Genomic DNA, 21,059 nt, shown 5'->3' with positions numbered 1-21,059 from the left:
GATTCAAGGCTAGTATTCCAGAAAATCTCTTCTCACATCCCCTTTCAAAGCAGTATGAAATCGCTATGATTAGAGCTGTGAGATTATTTTCCATAAAGTCTTTGTTAAAATGCAATAGTGTTATTGAGAAGAAGTAATCTATTAAATCGTGACGACTCACTGGGCATTTTAGTATGAATTTCTCAGATTATCTGGGAATGGAGCACAGGACAAGAAATTGGAAATGTTTAGCCTGCACAAGTGAAGAATTTAGCAAGAATTGGAAAGTCATGTTCAAATATAAGAGCAATCAGCCCTGCAGAGAACCCCACTGATAGACTCTCCCCTTCTGGAGGAGACTGAGGTCTCCTTCAGGGAGATTCCTGTCAATGCCTTGTAGAGTACCTTGGAAAGACCTGAGCATGCATAAATATTCTATAACTGGCTCTGTCTGCTAACTACAGAGTTAAAAGCTTTTTTGACTGTCTGCATAGCCAGAAAAAGCAGTAGTGAGCTGGTCCTTGTCCATTTTTTTTCCCATCTCATTCTCTTTGGCTGTTTTCTCTTGGTTTCACTCCTTCACAGACAAAATTTGGGAGAGACAAAATAGTCTTTGTTTTTGTTTTTTTATTTGAGGTTAAAGAGATCTGCAGGCTAAATTTTGAAAGATCGGGAGATCAAGTATCCAGGCATTCTGATGTCGCAAAGTCCAGGAGTGACCTTCAGAGTAACCTTTAGGAACTATCCCAGTGACTCTTTGACAAAGACTCATCTGGATGGGAACTTGATGGGAACAATGTTATATAGAAACTGTGCTAAGAGGTAGCCTGCTCTTCCCAGAGATCCAGGTAATATAAGGGAGAATACACAGTGGAGGGCTTGTGGGGGAAAGGGGGGGGGGTCAGTGAAGGGGAGGAGGGGTTGCACTTTCGTTGTGGTTATGTATTTGAAGTAAATATCCATCTGGACAAGCTAATTGTTGTAAATGATTAGATAGGGCTGAGGCACTAGGCAATAGTGACTAGCAGTACAGAAAAGGGAAATTACTGGTGGGGATGAGAAGTGACGGCCTTAAAGACAGATGCTTCCAAATATCCCTCAGAGTACTCTTAGGGCACTGAAGGAGGGATGCAGGGAACCTGATTGGGGAGAGAGGGACAAAGCATATTCACTGCACAAGAATTTGGAAGGCTAGCTGTTGAAAAAGGAATGGTCCCTGAAAACAGAACTTGAAGCTACAAGAGAAAGTTGTGGAGAGACTTATTCTGCATAGATAGAAAGGAAAATCTGAAAATGAGAGCTGTCAGAAAACAGTGCTCCTGTGGGAGTGTGGCTTTCCCCTTCCTAGAGTTGGTCTAGCAAAGATTGATCAAGTCCTACTGACTACCTGTGAGACCCCAGGATTTTGATGAGATTCTTATTAAGCTATAATTTGGGCTAGATTGCTTGAGTTCTCCCCCACCTCTCATTCTTGGCTATTCTGTACATTTTGAAGAGGAGTTTCACAGGAGAGGTCTAGAATAGGGATTCATAACTTTTCTATATTCTGGACTCCTTTAGCAATCTGGTGAAGCCTTCTCAGAAAAATGTTTTTAGACAAATAAAATAAATACATGGAATTACAAAGGAAAACAATGATATTAAAATACAGTTATAAAATTTTTTAAAACTAAATCCCCCAGATTTAAAGTTAAGGGCCCTTACTGTAGAGTATAGTAATGTCAAATTCTAAGTACTAAACAGTGCATAAGGACCCCTAGAAACTTCAGATTGAGTAACAAATCTATATATTAACATGTTCTATTTTATTTGTTTTTTTATATTTTCCAATTACATTTTCATCTAGTTTGATCCACTCAGGAGTGTTTTGCCCTGGGTTTGAAACCACTGCTGTAGAGAATGGGACACTTGGGGAAGACAGGTCTAAATAGTAAAACATGCTGGGTAGCTGGAGTAGGGACTGATGAATGAGGGCCCTAAATGTATTGTGGGGGAGAGTTCTAAAAGTAGATACAAAAGCATTTTAAAAGGACATTAGCTTCCCTTCCCCCCACTCTAGCTCCAGATCCTGGGAGCATAGTTAGATGCTGTTTAATCAATATTTATTAAGCACATATTGTGTGCCTGGCATAGTGCTAAGTACTGGGGATAGAAAAGGAAGGAAAAGGTAGTCCCTGCCTTCAAAGAGCTTACAATCTAACAGTGAAGACAACATGCAGACCAATGTATAAAAAGGTCTGCAGCCACGAGAGAGAGCACAAGTGGCAGGACAGACCACACAAGAAAGCCCATTGGGCACTGTCATGAAGGCCAGTCTGTTAAGGGGATCATGCCATGCAAAAGGGATTGTTTTAGAAAAAGGTGGTATAAAAGGTAAGCAACTGTATTCTGCCATTCACAAGTGTGTCAGAGTGGCCCTAATTAAGAACTACAAAAAGTATCAGTGCTTTTCTGAAATTTTATTGAGGTTAAAGATGAGGTTTGGGTTGCTAGATTTGATCATGAAATGTCATGCTATTGATGACATTCCTGAAGTGGATCAGGTTGTGAAAATCATCAGTGTTTCTGTTTTGATCTTATATAAAGGCAAGGAGAAAAGACCAAGGTCATAAAAATTGTGTGATGTTATTGTCATAAGAATTTTCATATAACAAGTGTGGCTTTTTTCCCCTATCCTTTAAATTTATTCTTCAGAGTTGGAATATCTATTTTAACGTTATACCTGTCTTTATAAGCAAAACTGCTTAATAGGTAGTAGTAGCTAAATGTCATAAGCATTTATTAAGTACCTATTGGTGCTCAGAGAATATACAAATACAGAATTAAGATAGTTCCTTCCCTCAAGCAAATTATATTCTACTTAGGGAATACAGCATGACATTTATAAACCAAGCCAAATTGTATTTGCATTGGATTTAATTTAAATTTTAAGCAGACATTCCAACTAGTGCACAGCCATTTGAACTGAATACATTAATCTGCTTTCACTCACAAGTACTAGGGAAGAATTCTTCAGAAAATGATAGTTCAAATATTTACTGGGTTATTTTAAATGAAAAGATCCCTTGAGAGTTAATTTCAAACCAAGATGGCAATTCAAATAACAATGATTTAAGAACAGCATAGTGACTCTTTTTGTTTCCAAATATGAAATACTAACTAGTTTACCCAAAGTATGAGCTTGCCTTTGTATATATGATATGAAATTTTTTATACATGTTGTATATGCCTAACATTTTGAGATGGATATGTTCCAATTTTGTCATTTTGTTTCAATATTTTACTTTTCTAATATACAAATCTTAACCATTGAAAAAAGGACTAGAAGAAATCTAAAATAAACCATCCCTTACCACAACATCCAGCCCTTCACAATTTTGCCCAGGACCACCCATGAGTCTCCCTTGTGGGGGCAAGGGAAGGGAGAGGAATCATTCACCTGCAACCTAACATTCTATTAGCCAACAAATTATCAAAAGTCCAGAGGTCCCAGACCTGAAAGAATTTAGCCTTGGATTGAAATTAATTGAACCATGGTTAGAGAAGAATTTGAATGCACATTTGTGGTTTGATCCACATCACTGATACTGTACTTCCAGTGAATTCATGGAACACTGACTGCCCTCCCATGCATCCCTGTGTATGTGTGTGTGTGTGTGTGTGTGTGTGTGTGTGTGTGTGTGTATGTGTGTAGCTGAGGAACACTGAGGAGCAAGTGAATATGTTGGCCTAATCAGTTATGTGCTTTGACCCTCTCTGCAAAACTGTCATTCATATTTTTGGCATCTGTTATGAGTCAGCTCCCTATTACCAGAGCAACTGGGGAGATTTAGCCTGGGGAAAGAAAGACTTAGGGGAGAGATGATATAGTTGTGTTAAGTGCTTGAAAGACTGTCACATGGAAGAGAGATTAGACTTGTTCTGTGTGGCCCTGCAGGGCAGAAGAAGCTAGAAGCAAAGGGTAGAAGTTCCAGAAGCAGATTTTGGCTTGATATAAGGAAAAACTTCCTATTGTTAGGATTTTACAAAAGTAAAATGTTTCCTGGGAAGGAATCAGTTACTTATTACATAAATCTTATGTATAGGTATATAGAATAAGTATATAAATCAAACATTTACTGATAATAAATCATAATTTTGTGACCCCCACATTTAGTTATGAGACCCCACATGGGGTTGAGAATCACAGTTTAAGAAGCTAGGTTCTAGGGAATGAGTACAGTCATTAATGTTGTAGACAGAATTTCTGTTCAACTCGTAGCTTGGACTTGATGGTCCTTTTTAACTCAGAGGTATAAGGACTCTCTTAGATATTTGAGTTATTCTTATAAGGGCTGTAGAAGGCAGGTGATCTCCTAAGTCTGTTCCAATGTGAATATGATCATGATTCTGAGTTCCTCTGTGAGCCAGATCAAAATACACCTTAATTTCCTTGTCATTCTATTTACAGGCATAGTTGTAAATATCATTTGCCTCAGTTCTTTTTTGAGTGTATAAGGGACACTGCTGATCAGGGGTGGTTTATGTAGGCTGTACTGACACTATTCTCTGGGTCAGAGGAGAGATGATACAAAGTGTTGGATCAAAAGTGATTTTTAGGCAAGGACTAGATTTCCTAAAGTTTCAGATTCCTCACCTGTAGCATATGGGGGATTGTACTAGCTAAATACAGTTTATCTAGCAGGGGTCCTCAAACTATAGCTTGGGGGCCAGATGCGGCAGCTGAGGACAATTATCCCCCTCACCCAGGGCTGTGAAGTTTCTTTATTTAAAGGCCCACAAAACAAAGTTTTTGTTTTTACTATAGTCCAGCCCTCCAACAGTCTGAGGGACAGTGAACTGGTTGCCTATTTAAAAAGTTTGAGGACCCCTGACTAGGATTCTGTGGTTAACAAACTATAGGGAATATACCCAGAAGGAGCTTAGTTATATTCACTTGAATCCCTTTCATTTTTTCCTTAAAGAGGTGCTAAAATTCCCTTGACAAAGTTAGCCCTATAATATGATAAGGCCTTTGTGGTCCTGGGTTTTCTTTTGGTCTCTGTAATACATAGAGTTATAAGATCTTAAATTCAAAAAAAAATTTTTTTTAAACTAGGAGGATCCTTGAAAATATCATTGAACTTCCTCACTTTACAGATATGTAAACTGAGGGCTTGTTCATCCCTTGTATGTATCCTTGGAGACTCAATGAAAGAGAAAGAGTGAAAAGTAGTTACAGAGAGACCCAGACTTGGCTCCTAGGAGAGGAAACTTGCACTTTTAGACAGCTCCTCTGGGGATTCTCGTTGATCCTTCCAGGGAACCTTGTGCTTCAAAGAAGCACGTGGCCCAGGGTGGGGGTAGGAGGCCAGAGAGGCCCAGATGGAACAGCAGGGAGTTCTTGAGCTAAGCCAGCACCTGTTAGAATAAGGACTGAACAGTGGAGCATTTCCTGGACCAAGTGGGAGGCAAAACCAGGAAATAGCAAAACAGATAGTTGAGAAGTAATCTCAGGCCTTGCGGTTCCCCAGTCCTGTGAGCTCTGTGGACTTGACAGGTCTAGGAGAAGATGGTCAGCTTTATAATGACTGAGTGGTTTACTCAATCCCATAGTGGTATGTCTTATAAAACAGGAGGAATGGAATATTATTGCTTTATAAGAAACAATCAGCAGGATGATTTCAGAGAGGCCTGGAAAGACTTACAGGAACTGATGCTGAGTGAAGTGAGCAGAACCAGGAGATCGTTGTACACTGCAACAAAATTATACAATGATCAATTCTGATGGACATGGCTTTTCTCAACAATGAGGTGATTCAGGCCAGTTCCAATGGTCTTGTAAGGGGGAGAGCCATCTGCACCCCGAGAGAATGAGGACTGAATATGGATCACAAGACCTTTTTTGTTGTTGTTTGTTTTTTGTTTTATTTCTCATTTTTTCCTTTTTCATCTGGTTTTTCTTGTGCAGCATGATAAATGTGGAAATATATATAGAAGAACTGCATATGTTAAACATATATTGGATTACTTCCATTTTAGGGGAGAAGGTGGGGGAAAGGAGGGAGAAAAATTTGGAACACAAGTTTTTCAGGGGTGAATGTAGAAAACTATCTCTGCATGTATTTTGACAATAAAAAACTCTTATTTAAAATAAAACAACAAAGACAGGAGGAATATAATAAAATAGTAAGGTGAAGGGTCTAATAGAAAAATCTCACTCCCAAGAGCAATGGATAGGTTGCTTGGTGCTTTCTTTTTAGAGTGAGATTTAAGAGGCCTTCTCTAGATAGTAATCTAGATCTGGGAGGATTGTAGTGTCCTTGGGAGTGAGGGGCTCACCAGGAAAGGAAGGAGAGATGTTTGACTGTTTATGAACTCTGATGGAAGTCTACATTTTTTGTCTGCTTAAATAAAGACTGTCCTATTTTCACTATCTTATAAGACTGAGTCCTTGCAGGGAAGCTTAGGACCCTTTTGCTTTTTTTATAGTGACCTATATAAAAGCTAAATTCTGACATAGAGTATAGAACACTGTGATCTCTGATTTCCCCCCTTCCTATCTTACTTACACTTCTTTAGGCCCAACTCAAATGTCATTTCTTTTATGAAAGTGATAGGGTCTGCACTACCAACTCACAGGTTTGTTGTAAGAAAGTGCTCTAGTGTGCTAGAAAGATCTGAGTTCAAATCTGACCTGTGACACATACTAGCTGTGTGAACCTCATTAAGTCACTTAAGCTGTGGGCCAGTTTCCTCAGATGTAAAATGAGATACTAATAACACCTCCCTCCTCCAGTCACTGTGAGAGCCAATGAAATGATAACTGTAAAAGTGCTTAGCAAGATACCTGGCACATAGTAAGTGCTATATAAATATTAACTATTTTTGAAATGATTAAATGTAAGCAAATATTTCCTTTGTGGTCCATCTGTTTCCTCCTTTTAGAATGCCCTTTGTACTCCCCATACCCAGTTGCTCATTTTCCTCTCTCCCTTCAATGACCAGGTCAGGTAACACCTCCTCCATGAAGCCTTCTCAGATAGTCCCCCATCAGAAGGAAAGCTTTGCTTCTTTCTCACCCATCGTGGCACTTTCTCCATGGAGTTTTTTGTATATATGTCTTTTTAAAATTTTATTTACCTTATTCAGGACTTAAAAAATAAAACAAGCATTTCCATATCATGAAACTGCAAATCGATTATATACAACTTGCTATTCCTTTCAAATATACAATAAAGTTCTCACGTAACTTTTTTATTACTTTTGTCTTTCCTCCCCCTACCCTAGCAGAGATGGCTACTATTAAAACAAATATGTGTGTGCACATTTATAAATAAAATTTTTTATATATATACTTCTATTTATCAGTTCTTTCTCTGGATTCAGATAGTGTCTTTATGTTCTTTCTACTTAATTTGGGTATTTATAATAGTCCAAATGTATGTCTTTCTTTATGGAATTTTTTGTGTATATGTCTTATATATATAGTATGAGTATATGTATATAGTATAATTATGTAGTATAGTTATATAGTATAATTATGTAGTATAGTTATATAGTATAATTATATAAGATCCAGAAAATCAAGAGACTACAGCTTCTATTTCCCACAATAACAAGTGCTACCTACTAATAGCATGGTAGTGACACTGTAGGTCACAGAATCATGGGACATATTTAGAGCTGTAAATTACTTTAGGGCTTATCTAGTCTAACTTCTTCACTTGACAGATAAAGAATTGAGGCGCAGAGTTTGTCAGTTGCTCCAAGTCACACAGGTAGGATTTGAAGCAAAGGTTAAGGTGGGATTTCAACCTAGATCTTCTGACTCCAAATTGACTTTTCTTCCTAATATATCATGCAGGGGTCCTCAAACTTTTTAAATAAGGGGCCAGTTCACTGTCCCTCAGACTGTTGGAGGGCCGGACTTTGGTAAAAACAAAAACTTTGTTTTGTGGGCCTTTAAATAAAGAAACTTCATAGCCCTAGGTGAGGGGGATAAACGTCCTCAGCTGCCGCATCTGGCCTGCAGTCCGTAGTTTGAGGACCCCTACTAGAGCTTGAATAAATATTTGAATACTCAATGAATACCTTCTACTCTTTAGCTATGTGATCACTCTCTAAGTCACTTCTATAAAATGAGGGGATGATACTAGATCTTCTTATCTCAAAACAAAACCTGAGGACTCCTGGGGAGTCCACATCAAGACCACTTCAGGGACAAGGTCAAAACTACTTTCATAATAATAAAGACATTATTTATTCGATAAACTATACCTCCCTTTTCCAACTACATATCTGTGTGAGGACAGATTTTCTTCAAATACTTCAACTAAAACAACAGATTGCAACAGATTGATACATAAGCAGATATGAGAATCCAGCTGTCCTCTATTAAGCCAGACATAAAAAAGATTTGTAAGACTGTAAAAAATGTTACAATACTATTTTTTGTTTTGAAAAAGTTATTTTTGATAAAACATGATATGTTAACATGCAATGGGTTTATTATTTTTAAAATGAATAAATATTTTAAAAACCTACTTATTTTAATGTCTAATGCAATAAAAATCAATAGGTCTAACCCATATAAACAAAAATTATTTGGGGTCCTCAATAATGTTTAAAAATGTAAAAACTTTCTGCCTGTGACTAAAAAGTTTGAGAACTAGACTAGATCATTCTGAAAGTGTTTTTTCAGCTCTTGATCCTGAGCTGAAATGAAACCATCTAGTCAAGACACTTATGGAACTACTTAGGAATCTCAGGGAAAGTACAAAAAAAAAAAAAAAAAAAAAAAACTTCCCCAACTTCCCTCATTACTTTTACTTTTATTATACTTATGTATAATAAAACAATTGGTATTTATATTAAAGTTGGAGGGAATAGAGACTTATTTAAACATTTTTCTTTTTAATTGGTAGAGGTTATTTTGTTTCATTGGGATCTCTTAATGCAGGATCCGATCATCAACTCTTCTGTAACCTGTGGCAGCCTTTGGCGGGGATGAAGGTCACAAGGAGCAGGTCTCTGGGATGAAGGGGAGTGAGAGTTTGGTGCAGAGTCCTGACCAAAGACTAAAGGACGGTGCTCGAATCCCTCACTCCCCATCTCTTAGCGCTTCCTAGGAAATGCCACCTGGAGAAGAAAGGGGCATGTGTCTTCCTGGGCGCTTTCCCCCTGCTCCACCCTTCTGTACTGTCCCCACCATAGAGCTCTCCCCCTTAAATATACCCTGCAAGATAAGGGAAGCAGCAAGAATTTCTGACAATCACTTCTGTTCATCTGTTCAAGCTGGACTGTCCAACGCTTATTTCTGATCTCCCATTGCTTCTGCTGGGTCTCCGGAACAAGGGAGGAACAAAAGATCCCAAGTGCATTGGTCACAATTTGTATGGTGCCTTTGCTCCCCCACTTAGGAGCATCCATTCACTCGCATCCGGGACTTCCTCCTCCTGGGTCCCCAGACTCCCACTCTCGAAAGTCTGTCTTGTTCACTTGGTCCCACGCTCCATTTTATACCGGTCCCATACTCCATTTTACAAAGGAGAAAAACCGAGGGTGAGAAGTGAAATGTCTAGCTCAAGGTCACAAAACAAGTCCCGGGTAATCTTCCTTCCCTCCCACCTAATCTAGGCTTGAAACAGACAGACTGACACGCCACCGCTCCTTCCCTCCTCCCCCTCTGGTCTTACATTTTAAACAAACACACTGGGTCTTAAAGGACCTTCCTCTCCAGTGATAGTCCTGTCTTTAGTTTTTTACACAACCAGTGGGCGTTTTCCAACTGAAGAGGAGTTGGTTCCTTCTGGCTAAGAGACTCATTCTGGGAGAAGAATGGCGTCTAGGACTTCCCCCAGACTTCTCCGACATGTAACTACAATCTTTATAGTGTTCTGTGCAGATCTGTGAATGTCAAAATGAAGGATACTACGGAGATGGGAGGGGAAAAGGGAGGAGAGTACTGACCCTCCCATCAAGCCAGCGCGCACACCAACGGAGCTGATCACAGCCCTCCGGGGAACTCCGCTTAAAGATCAGCACGATAAATAAGTCGTTGTTTTCTGTTAGGAACTTAAGAAAGACTGGCGAGAACGCACCTAGCTGGGCAGAAAGTGGCACTGGGCGTTTTATTTCTTAACATCGCGTTAGCTTCCATGAAATAATAGTTCACACAAACGACTGACCCTTGACCCAGTAAGCAACAGCTCGATTCTGTTTTTCCTGGGTTGAACTGAGCCAGCGCTCGCCGACGGCACTTAACCTCCCTTCTCCCTGCCAACACTGGGTGGCACTAAGTAACTCCGGGGCCCGGCCGTTTTCCAGACAGCGCGCTCTGAATGCAGCGCTTGTAATGCCCAGACAGGGCCGGGGCCTGTCGGAACAGCCAATGGTTTTGTTTGAGAAACTTTGCGCTCAGATGGTTGTAACCCGAGAAAGGCCGGCCTCACGTGGCACATTCTGAACTTCCTTGGTTTGTTAGATGGCTGCGCCTGGGACTGCGGCGCACACTCGCTTGCAGGGGAGGGCTCTCCATGTGCTCCTGCTACCGCTGCAGCTGCTGTGGCTGCTGCCGGCGTCTCTCGGGCAGATTTCCGGGAGGGGGGGGTGGTGGGGAGGATTCTCCCCCCCCCTCTTTTCTTCCTTTCTATTTTAAAATTTACCAATTTCCTTTGATGTTTCTGGTCTTAGCATGGAAAACTACAAAATCTTTATTTTTTTTTTAAGAAAACCAAAAGAAAAGATTTAAAAATAAGATTATGATCCCTTGGTTTTTTGTTTTGCTGTATTGTGTATGTGTCTTTAACTTCCTGGAGTTACTTTTTTTTGGTTTGGTGTGCCTCTTGGTAAACCTATTTCCCTGCTCTGTTTTTTAATGATAATTCACTTTTTATCAGCCCCTCAAATTGGGTTATCCCGATCTTAAAAAGCAAACAGGCAGGCGGGCTGGAAGGACTGGAGGTTCAGAGGGGGAAGGGAGGCTGGGGAAAAGGAGAGAGAAAGGAAGAGGGACTGGGAAAAAGAGGGGGAAGGGCCATAAAAAATTAGGGGCCACCGGCTACCAGAGGGAGGGGGGGCGGGAGAGATGGGTAGAGGGAGGGGCAGAAAAATTTAGGAGCCATGGGCTACAGCAGGGAAGGGAGGAAGGGAGAGGGAGAGGGAGTGGGGGAGGAGTAGTCTTGTAGAGCTGCGCCCAGACTTAGTAGAAAACAAGACGCTCAAGTCCCGCCCTCCCGTAGTGAAAGCCCGGCCCGAGTATTTCTGAGCTCTTTTGTAGCGGCTGGCTGGCTGATTCACACTCAGCCCGTCTCATATCAACAATGCAAGGTCACTAAAGAAAGCAGGGAAGGGAACATAACATAACCGGCTACTTCTTGGTTACTGATTTATAATGGACATTGTGTTAGATAATGTCTGCTTCATCTTGGCAGTTCCAGGTGAGGAGATTGGTTTTTTTTTTTTTTTTTTTTTTTAAGAAATAAAAATAAAAATTACAAGGACGCCTTCTCCCAGCTTGGAAACAGAAAGTCCCGGGGCCATGTGCGGGGCTGGAGGGGGAGGGGTGAGGAGGGTGGTGGCTGTAGAAAATCCCAAATGCCAGACGGCCGGAGAGATAAAGTGGGAGGGGAGAAGGTGGGGGTGAAGTGGGGGAGTTCTTTCCTTTGCAAAAGAAAAAAAATGATTTGCTTTTCAAAAGGGGTCAGGTCACACTGGGCCTGGATTTGTGGAGTTGAGTGCCTGGGAGGGGGTGTGTATGTGGTGGGGGAAGAAGGAAAGAAAAAACAAATTAGGAGACACGGGCTACGGAAGGTCCATTCAAAGAGAATATAGACCCTCTCCTAAGTTAGCACGTTTAAGTCTACTACAAGGAAAAGTACAACTCCATTACTGCGTCACTTTTTTAAAAGAGCACAGCTGTTGTATAAAGTACACGAGGTTAAAAAAAGTTAAAAGAACAATTTAATTCTTCACACGATGAATTACTAGGCATGTAATTTATGTTTCCAAATCAGCCCTGGGATGCCATTTGTAGGCTAACGAGAAATGGGGATGCTCGGAATGCTTGACCTTTGACGTGAGACAAAGTACACAAATGTGTAATCTAAAAACAGCACTTTTTATTAAACAATATAATAGCCTCCTCCAGCCTGTCCGGGTCTGTTACATTCAATATCATAAGGTCTTTTATCCTTTAGATCAGGGCTTCTTGAATTCTATTATCTGCCGTAGACTCCTAGAAGAGAGTTTGGTGAAACCTATCTGGACCCCTTCTCAGAATCATGTGGAAAGATATGCTAAATTTCACTTGGTGAAAATAAAAATGTAGTTTTCCCCACCCCATCTAAATTCAAGGAGTTCCTGAAATTACCCATAGAAGCCAGGTTAAGAATCCTGTTCATCAGCCTCTCTTGGAGATGGGGAATCCTTTTATGTGGTTTAATTTAACTGTCGAGATCAGGACACCCTTAGAAGTTCACTGATGACACAAAAACTCTGACCGATTGGTTTTTAATAGCTCATGTTTGGCGTGCATTACCTGAAGCCACATTTTGCGGGATACTCAGGTCCTGTTTTGCTGTGTATTTTGTTAAGTATATTCTCTTAAGGGCTTCCATTACTGTTGAACTGAGCTGGAGTGGGTAGACTTCAGGCAAGATTCCTTCCTGGAGAGAAAGCCCTTCCTTTCTGGCTCTGGCTCCTACCTGAAAGGCAGGTACCAACTTTTGTCAGTCAGGACGCTTCCTTGACTGGCCTTGGCCCCAGGACCAAGCCTCAGGGGAATGGTGACCCCAGAGGAGGAGGCTGGTGATTGCTGGTCCCATGGACTGGGCTGTATGCTACACGGTGGCCTCTTATGGCTTCTGTCTGCTGGCACAGGGCTGGGCTGCTTGGATCTCTGACCACTCCCCTTCACACAGACCTCGTGCACTCTCTCACACCGTCCCTGGTCCTGGTCTTCCTTCCCAGGTAGGGATGTCTAATCTCTCTCCAAGCTCAGTCCCAGCTCCCCAGAGCTCTTCCTCCCCTACCTGCCAGATACTTAGACCTGTGCTGGGTTTTGAATGCAGGCACCTACCTTCTCCATAGCCCAGGATAATCTGACCATTTCTAAAAACCCCAGGTCCCCAAAAAGGGCTTTAAACCCCAAACAACTCAAGAAATATTAAAATGTCTGCCTTCTGCCCATTATTAGGAAAATAGAATTTGAGTGAAGCTTAGCTTCAGTCTAGGGATTGTGTTAGTAAATGTAAAATGTAAAATATAACCCCAGCAAACTTTTTATTAATCTTCTGTAACTTATTTTGAGTGGTCTGACTGGGAATGTTAAAAATGTATTCTGCAGTGACTTTCAAATATGTGCTTTTTAAAAGATTTGCTACATCCTTAAATATGCATGTATATATTTTTAAGAAGTTATCTTGGGGTTAACACTTTTAAAATTGCTTGTGAAGTGAATTTTTATATACCAAATCTTATTTTTCCATGGGCTTTTATTAAAAAATTGGAGACATGTTTCTTGGGGAAATGAATATTTCCTATTTTTAAACTTACTGTCAAGGAAAAAAGCTTCCATATACATAAACAGAAAGAAAAGGGTCATACATGAAAGTATTTACAGTTTTTAAGCCATATTTTAATTTTAACAAGATTATTAATGAAAATGGAATGCAATAGAAAAATTTAACAACTGTGTGTAAAGCATTTGGCTAAATACTGGGAATATAAATATACTAGGGAGAAGAGCTCACATTCCTATTGAGAAAGTCAGCATATAGTATATACATACATACATATATATACATATATGTATACACACGTGTGTATGTATATATACACAGAATCATGCAGTGTACATTTGTGTATATTGTGTGTGTATATGTCAGTATATAGTCAGCTAGAATTCTCCTAGCTGAGTGGTTAAATGGGTATACTCTTTTGAACTATTTTTCTTCTATATTAAAAAGTAGGTAGTGCATTAAGTGCAGTGTATAGAGTATTGGACCTTGAGTCAGAAGGACCTCAGTTCAAATGTGACCCCAAAATGTTAGTTGTGTGACTCTGGGTAAATTACTTAAATGCTGCCTGCCTCAGTTTTCACATCTGTAAAATGGGTTAATAATAGCACTTTATCTTCCAAGGTTGTTGAGAGGATCAAATGAGATAGTAATTAGTTTAGCATAGTGCCTGGCATACAGTGTTATATTATTAATTATTATTATTGCTATTATTGATATTTTCAGATAGTTGTAATCCTTGTGCATGGTTTAATATATTCAAATTACCCAACTATTGTGCTTACTTCACAAAGCTAGGCTTTAGCTACATGTGAACCAAGAATTAGCAGAAATGCAAGCTGGTTTTCAAAGAGGCAGAGGAACTAGAGACCAAATTGCTTACATTTACTGGAATATGGCGATACCAAGGGAGTCCCAGAAAAACATCTATTTCTACTCCTAAAGCCTTTGACTGTGGATTACTATACAATGTGATGTCCTCCAAAAGGTAAGAGTACCCAGGTCATCTTACTTGTTTCCTGAGGACCTAGTATGCAGGTCAAGAAGCAAAATTAGAATCAAATGATGGAACAGCTGGTTGATTTAAGATTGGGAAAGGTGTACAAGTATATTATCTTACTTAACTAACTTATTTGAAAAGTACATATGTGGTTAAATGCCAGACTGTATAAATCAATCCAGAATTAAACATGCTAGAAGAAATATCAACTGTTTTGTAAATGCAGACGATACCATTCTAATGACAAAAAGTAAAGAGGAATCAAGAAGGCTCTTGAAGAGGGGAAAGAGGAGAATGGAAAAGCTGGTTTATAGCTTAACATGAAAAACAAAAAAACTAAGCTCTTGATAACAGGTCCCATTTATACAAGGGACTTGGCAAATAGTGGGAGAAAAAATGCAAGCAGTGTCAAACTTCATATTCTTGGGCTCAAAGATCACTACAAATAGCAACTGCAGTCAAAAAATTAAAAGATATTTGCTCCTTGGAAGGAAAAGTATGGCAGATCTAGACAGCATACTAAAAAGCGGAGACGTCACCTTGCCAACAAAGGTCCATATGATGAAAATTATGATTTTTCCATGAGAATTGGAGTATAAGGAAAACTCAGTGGTACAGAATTGAAACTTTTTAATCGTGATTCTGAAGAAGAATTTTGGGAGTCTTTCCAAAGGCAAGGAGATGAAGTCAGCACTTAAACGAATTCATGTTCTTCAGGGAAAGGTCAAAAAAGGAAGCTGAAGGTTCAGTGGGCTGGCCACATGATGAGAAGACAGGACTCATTGGAAAAGACCCTGATGTTGGGAGAGACTGAAAGCAAAAAGAAAAGGGGATGGCAGAGGAAGAGATGGCAGGAAAACAACGAATGTGAGCTTGGACAGACTTCAGGAGATAAAAAGTCTGTGCATTGTCCACGCTGTGCTGTGGTTCATGAGTCCAGCATGACTGAATGTTTCTGGATTTTGCCTTCTTCACTCTGCATCTCTTTCTATGCACCTGCCTCCCTGTTATTGTAAAGATCAATGGTGAAAATGCAGGTAAAGTCCTTGGTAAACCTTAAAGCTCCATACAAAGCTGTATCATTATTCTGGACCACTGTGCTTCAGTGGACAGCCCTGGACTGAGAATCAGAATCAACGGGATCCAAATCCCAGCTTCGCTCTTTAATAGATGGCTAAATTGACCCAGTAAAAAGTGTTGGACTTGAAATTGGGTAGCTCTCATTTCTTTCTTTCTTTTTTAATTATTTTTTTTTGGTAGCCCTCATTTCAAATCTTGCCTCAGATACTTAGTAGCTAGCTGTATGACTTTTGGTAAATCCTTCAACTTCAATTTCAATCTCAGTTTTTTCATTTGTAAAATGGGTATATAAAAAAAGATGACCTGTCCCCTGGGTTTGTTGTGAAGATCAAACTTTCTATAGTTTTCCTAGTTCTGCTCACTTTACATCTGTCTATAAGAATCTTCCCAGTTTTCTCTTTTCAGATCTTAAAACACGATTTAAATGCTAGCTATTTATTATATGGATGGATTGGACAGGTCATTTTTATATTGGCCTCCACTTCCTCATCTGTCAAATGACAGTTAGACTAGATGGCTCCTAAGGTGCCTTCCAACCTCATGATGGGGAATACTTCCTGCTCACTGGAAGTATTTGGCTGATTTTAGATTAGCTCTCTGCCAGCGTCATTTCCACAGCCTCATCTCCTTTGAAGTTCATTCTGAACACATCTATCAGATCCTTGTGGCAGCTGTTTACCAGGTCATTCTATCTACTTTCTCAAGGATTTTTAGTACTTGGCTCATAGTCTCTCTTTCCAGTCCAACCTCTACCCTTTAAAAAAAATATGAACAATAAATAAAATGAACATTTCCATAAACAGTAGAAGAGAAAGATTATAATACCTAATTTTAATATAGTGCTTTAAGGTTTGCAGAACACTTTACAAATATATTTTAGCCTTACAACAATACTGGGTGGAGAGGTGCTACTGGTATACTTACTTTATAAAGGAAAAAATTCAGTTAAAATAGACTTTAAATCTATAATGGAGATTAAGTGACTTCAAGTAAAAAGGGTCTGAGGCTGAATTTGAACTCAGATCTTCCTGAATACATCCAGTACTCTGCCCATTCATTCTACCACCTAGCTTTTAAAATATATTATATTTTATACACATAACATGATAGAGATACATATATAATTTTCTTTTAAAATGTATAATACATAAAATATTTTTTCTCAAGCTGTCCTGCACATTAGTTATTTTTTCTGGCCTTTATATTCTCTTCTTTGCATTAAAAAAATTTAAGTGTTAGTAATACTTTGTCATTAGAATAGTATCTGCATATCCAAGCTTTGATAATCAAAATACTTTTCTTTTTCTTCCCATCCTATAGCTAACTCTCCTGGCAATAGCCCAATTAAAAGAAGAAAAACCCAATCAAAATCTTTGTAACAAATAAGCATAGTTACTCAAAATAAATTCCCACACAATTTGTATTTCAAAATTTAGTTCTTCATTTTGAGTCTTTATACTTCTCTGTCAGCCAATAGGCAACATCATTGGATCCTTGGATATTGATCAGAGTTCATAAGTCTTTCAAAATTGTTGACCTTATATAAATTTTTTTCCTAGTTCTGCTGACTTTACATTAATCCATACAAATCTTCCTAGTTTTCTGTGAAATCTTCCATTTCATCATTTTTTATAGAAAAATATTTATTTATATCAATATAACATAATTTGTTCAGCCATTCTTCAACTGATGTGTTCCTCTTTTGTTTTCAGTTTGTTAGTAAAAAATGAAGTGAATATTTTTGTCAATATGGGTCCTTTTCTTCTTTCTTTTCTTTGGAGTATAAACCTAGTAAATGGTCAAAGAGTATGCACACGAGATTATACAATGATCAATTCTGATGGACGTGGTTTTTATCAACAGTAAGATGATTCAGATCAGTTCCAATGATCTTATGATGGAGAGAGTCATCTATACCCAGAGAGAGAACTGTGGGAACTGAATTTGGATCACAACATAATATTCTCACTCTTTTTGTTGTTGTTGTTTGCTTGCATTTTATTTTCTTTCTCATTTTTTTCCTTTTTGATTTGACTTTTCATGTGCAGCAAGAGAATTGCATAAATATGTGTGGATATATTGGATTTAACATATATTTTTTACCATGTTTAATATATATTGGATTACTTGTCATCTAGGGAAAGAGGTGGGGGAAAGGAGGGAGAATGAACACAAGGCTTTGCAAGGATTAATGTCTAAGCCACATATCCATTTGAAGCTTTTTGTGTAACATGGAATGAGATGTTGGTTTGTACCTAATTTCTACCAGTTTTTCTTAGCAGTTTTTTGTCAAATAACGAGTCCTTTACTTAGTATCTGAGATCTTTGAGTTTATAGAACACTGTGCTACTATGTTTACTTTCTTCTGTATGTTGTGTTCCTAATCTGTTCCAATACTTAACCTCTTTAGTTTTTTTATTTGGTATCAGATCATCTTGAAAGTTACTGCTTTGTAGAATAGTTTGAGATCTGGTACTGCTGTGACTTCTCCCCACCTCTACTTCCTGCTTTTTTCACTATTTCCCTTGAGATTCTTGAACTTTTGTTTCTTCCACATGATTTTTTTACTTTTTCTCCAACCTCTGTAACCTTTTGGTATTTTGATAGCACTGTGTAAATAAATTGAGTACTATTGTTACTTTATTATATTAATATAGCCAACTCATGAGCAGTTAATATTTTTCCAGTTGTTTAGGCCTGACCGTTTCTTTAAAGAAGTTATCCATTTAGTTCCTGTGTGTACCTTGGTAAAAAGACTCCCAAATATGTTATACATTCTGTTGTTATTTTGAATGGAATTTTGCTTTTTAACTCTTCCTGCTAGGAATTGTTAACATAGGAATGCTGGTTATTTATATAAATTTATTTAAATCCTGAAATTTTGATGAAGTTATTATTTCACATTATTTTTTTAGTTGACTCTTACCTTCCCTAATATCTATTTATATAATCATATGGTTTTACATTATTTTTCTATCTACATAGTCTATTTTTTTAATTTTTACAATTATGTTTACATGATGTGATATGGTGATTTAGAGCATCTTTTCATATGACTAGAAATGGTTTCAATTTCTTCGTCTGAAAATTGTCTGTTCTTATCCTTTGACTATTTATGAATTGGAGAATGGCTTGAGAATGAGTCAGTTCTCTATATATTTTAGAAATGAGGCTTTTATTAGATCCTTTAGATGTAAAAATGTTTTCTCGGTTTATTGTTTCCCTTCTAATCTTGTCTGCATTAGTTTTGTTTATACAAAAACTTTTTAACTTAATATAATCAAAATTATCTATTTTGTGATCAATGGTCACAAATTCCTTTCTCCTCCACAGATCTGAGAGGTAAATTATCCTATGTTCTTCTAATTTGTTTATAGTATCATTCTTTATGTCTAGATCATGAACCCATTTTGACCTTATCTTGGTATATGATGTCAGTTGTGGGTCAAGGCCTAATTTCTGCCAAACTAGTTTCCAATTTTCCCAGCAGTTTTTGTCAAATAGTGAACCATTATCCCAAAAGCTGTAACCCCTAAACTTTTAAAATAGGGTTTCAACACATACACTCAATATATGCAATATATAATATATATGTTGATTTTCTATAACTTACACTTTCACTCAGTCTCAGCCACACATAGGGAAGGCATCTTTTACAATGTCATCATCCATAGATATTTGACTATTAAAATAAAAAAATTCTGGCGCAGTGATTAGAACATCATCCCTGAAGTTAGGAGGTCCTAAGTCAAATCTGGCCTCAGATACTTCACACTTCCTAGCTGTGTGACCCTGGGCAAGTCACTTAACACCAGTTGCCTCAACAACAAATAATAATAATAATTTTTTTAAAAATTCAAGAATTCTAAAATACCTCTATCCATCCACAACATCCTAACTTGTCTTTCTTTTAACTAAGACCTCCATTTTTTCCACTGTACTCCAAAGATCTTGTAAACCCACTCATATCTGCACTTTCTTATTTTTACTTCCTTCCTAATTTTGACTCTACAATTAATAAATTTCTTTTGCAGTCAAGTCCTTTGTTCTATCCATCAATCAGCAAATATTTATTAAGCACATACTATGTGCTAGGCATGGAACTATATGAGTACTGTCAATTCCCAAACCTTGTTAAAACCCAAATCTGGATTTTTTTTTTTTTCTTATGGTTTGGTCTGATTCTGACTCTGCTGGTCTATTGGGAGAAGATCACACAACCATGTGGATTCACTCCAGACAAATTCTTTATCTAATCTCAGTTGGACCCTTAATGCCTCAAAGTAACCATTTTATTCTTCCCTAATTGATTCTCAATGATGTTTATCAAAGCAGCCTTTGGAAACCTTCTCTTCTGTCCTCAAGCCTCCCAGAGCACTCTTTATCCCTCTCTCTCAATCAAGACCTTGCTTCATACTTTAATAAAATCCCTTCACCTGGTTTTTTTCTTTTCCCCTGCTTTACAACTTAAAACCTTTTGACATAATTCCCTGTTCTTACTTCCTTTGCTCTAGTCTCTGAAAAAGAGGTGGATCTCTCCAAAGTCGATCAACTTGTACTTTCATCCCATCACTTCCCAATTACTTTAGCCCACCTCATTCTTCTGACTCCTTCCCTGCTACTTACAAATAGCTGGGGTCTTCCCATCCTTAATTGGCTTTCTTGTCATCCCTTCAGCTTTTTATCCTATGTTCCTTTTGTTTTTCCCAGTGAAACCCCTAGAAAAGGCTATCTACACTTACTCATTACTTTGGTCACTTGATTCTCTGCATCCTGTAATCCAGCTTCTCATCTCCTCTAGTAATTGACATTTTTTTCTTTTAGAGTTACTGGTGTTCTCTTAATAGCCAAATTGAATGGCCTCTTCTTATTTTTTGAGTTTTCTGAACCATTTGACACCATAAACCACCTGGATATTTCCTTTTATTTTAATTTTTGGTGATACTGCTTTATCTCCTTTGCTTGATTCTCATCCAAGCCTTGCCACCTAATTCAGTGCACTTCGAGTCTCTCTCCTGAATTCTCTCCTTTGCTTCCCTTTTTATCTCTTGGTGACATTGTTTCCTATGAGTTTTAACTATTATCTCTAAGCAAATAACTCCTGTATCATATATTTAGCCCCAGTCTCTATCCTAAATTTCATTTTCTTTTTTTTTTTTAATAACTTTTTATTGATAGAACACATACCAGGGTAATTTTTTACAGCATTATCCCTTGCATTCACTTCTGTTCCGATTTTTCCCCTCCCTCCCTCCACCCCTTCCCCCAGATGGCAAGAGTCCTTTACATGTTGAATAGGTTACAGTATATCCTAGATACAATATATGTGTGCAGAACCTGAACAGTTTTCTTGTTGCACAGGGAGAATTGAATTCAGAAGGTATAAATAACCCGGGAAGAAAAACAAAAATGCAAGCAGTTTATATTCATTTCCCAGTGTTCTTTCTAAATTTCATTTTCACCTCATGTAGTGAATATTTTGAATCGTAGAAGCCCTGTAG

At 38.3% G+C, this 21,059-nt stretch overlaps 2 long non-coding RNA genes and 1 pseudogene across 4 annotated transcripts in view; 2 read left to right on the top strand and 1 right to left on the bottom strand.

Annotated features, from left to right (window-relative positions):
* The first annotated feature begins 2,202 nt into the window (after positions 1-2,202).
* Positions 2,203-2,591, top strand: LOC127557315 (40S ribosomal protein S23-like; annotated as a pseudogene).
* Positions 2,592-8,513: 5,922 nt separating this feature from the next.
* Positions 8,514-21,059, top strand: part of LOC127554704 (uncharacterized) — a 40,914-nt gene continuing 28,368 nt past the window's right edge. For all 3 annotated transcript variants that reach the window (XR_007952047.1, XR_007952049.1, XR_007952048.1), the window contains exon 1: positions 8,514-11,399. This is a non-coding gene — a long non-coding RNA (uncharacterized LOC127554704). The remainder of the gene's footprint in view (positions 11,400-21,059) is intronic.
* On the bottom strand, positions 8,980-13,726 carry LOC127554703 (uncharacterized). Its single transcript, XR_007952046.1, has 2 exons — positions 12,500-13,726; positions 8,980-12,196 (listed from the first exon to the last, which is right to left on the bottom strand). It is a non-coding gene; the product is annotated as an uncharacterized LOC127554703 (long non-coding RNA).

This window comes from Antechinus flavipes, chromosome 3 (assembly GCF_016432865.1).
Source record: "Antechinus flavipes isolate AdamAnt ecotype Samford, QLD, Australia chromosome 3, AdamAnt_v2, whole genome shotgun sequence".
Lineage (NCBI taxonomy): Eukaryota > Metazoa > Chordata > Mammalia > Dasyuromorphia > Dasyuridae > Antechinus > Antechinus flavipes.
Note: the sequence above shows the minus strand (reverse complement) of the source record. Positions and strands in the feature narration are given on the sequence as shown.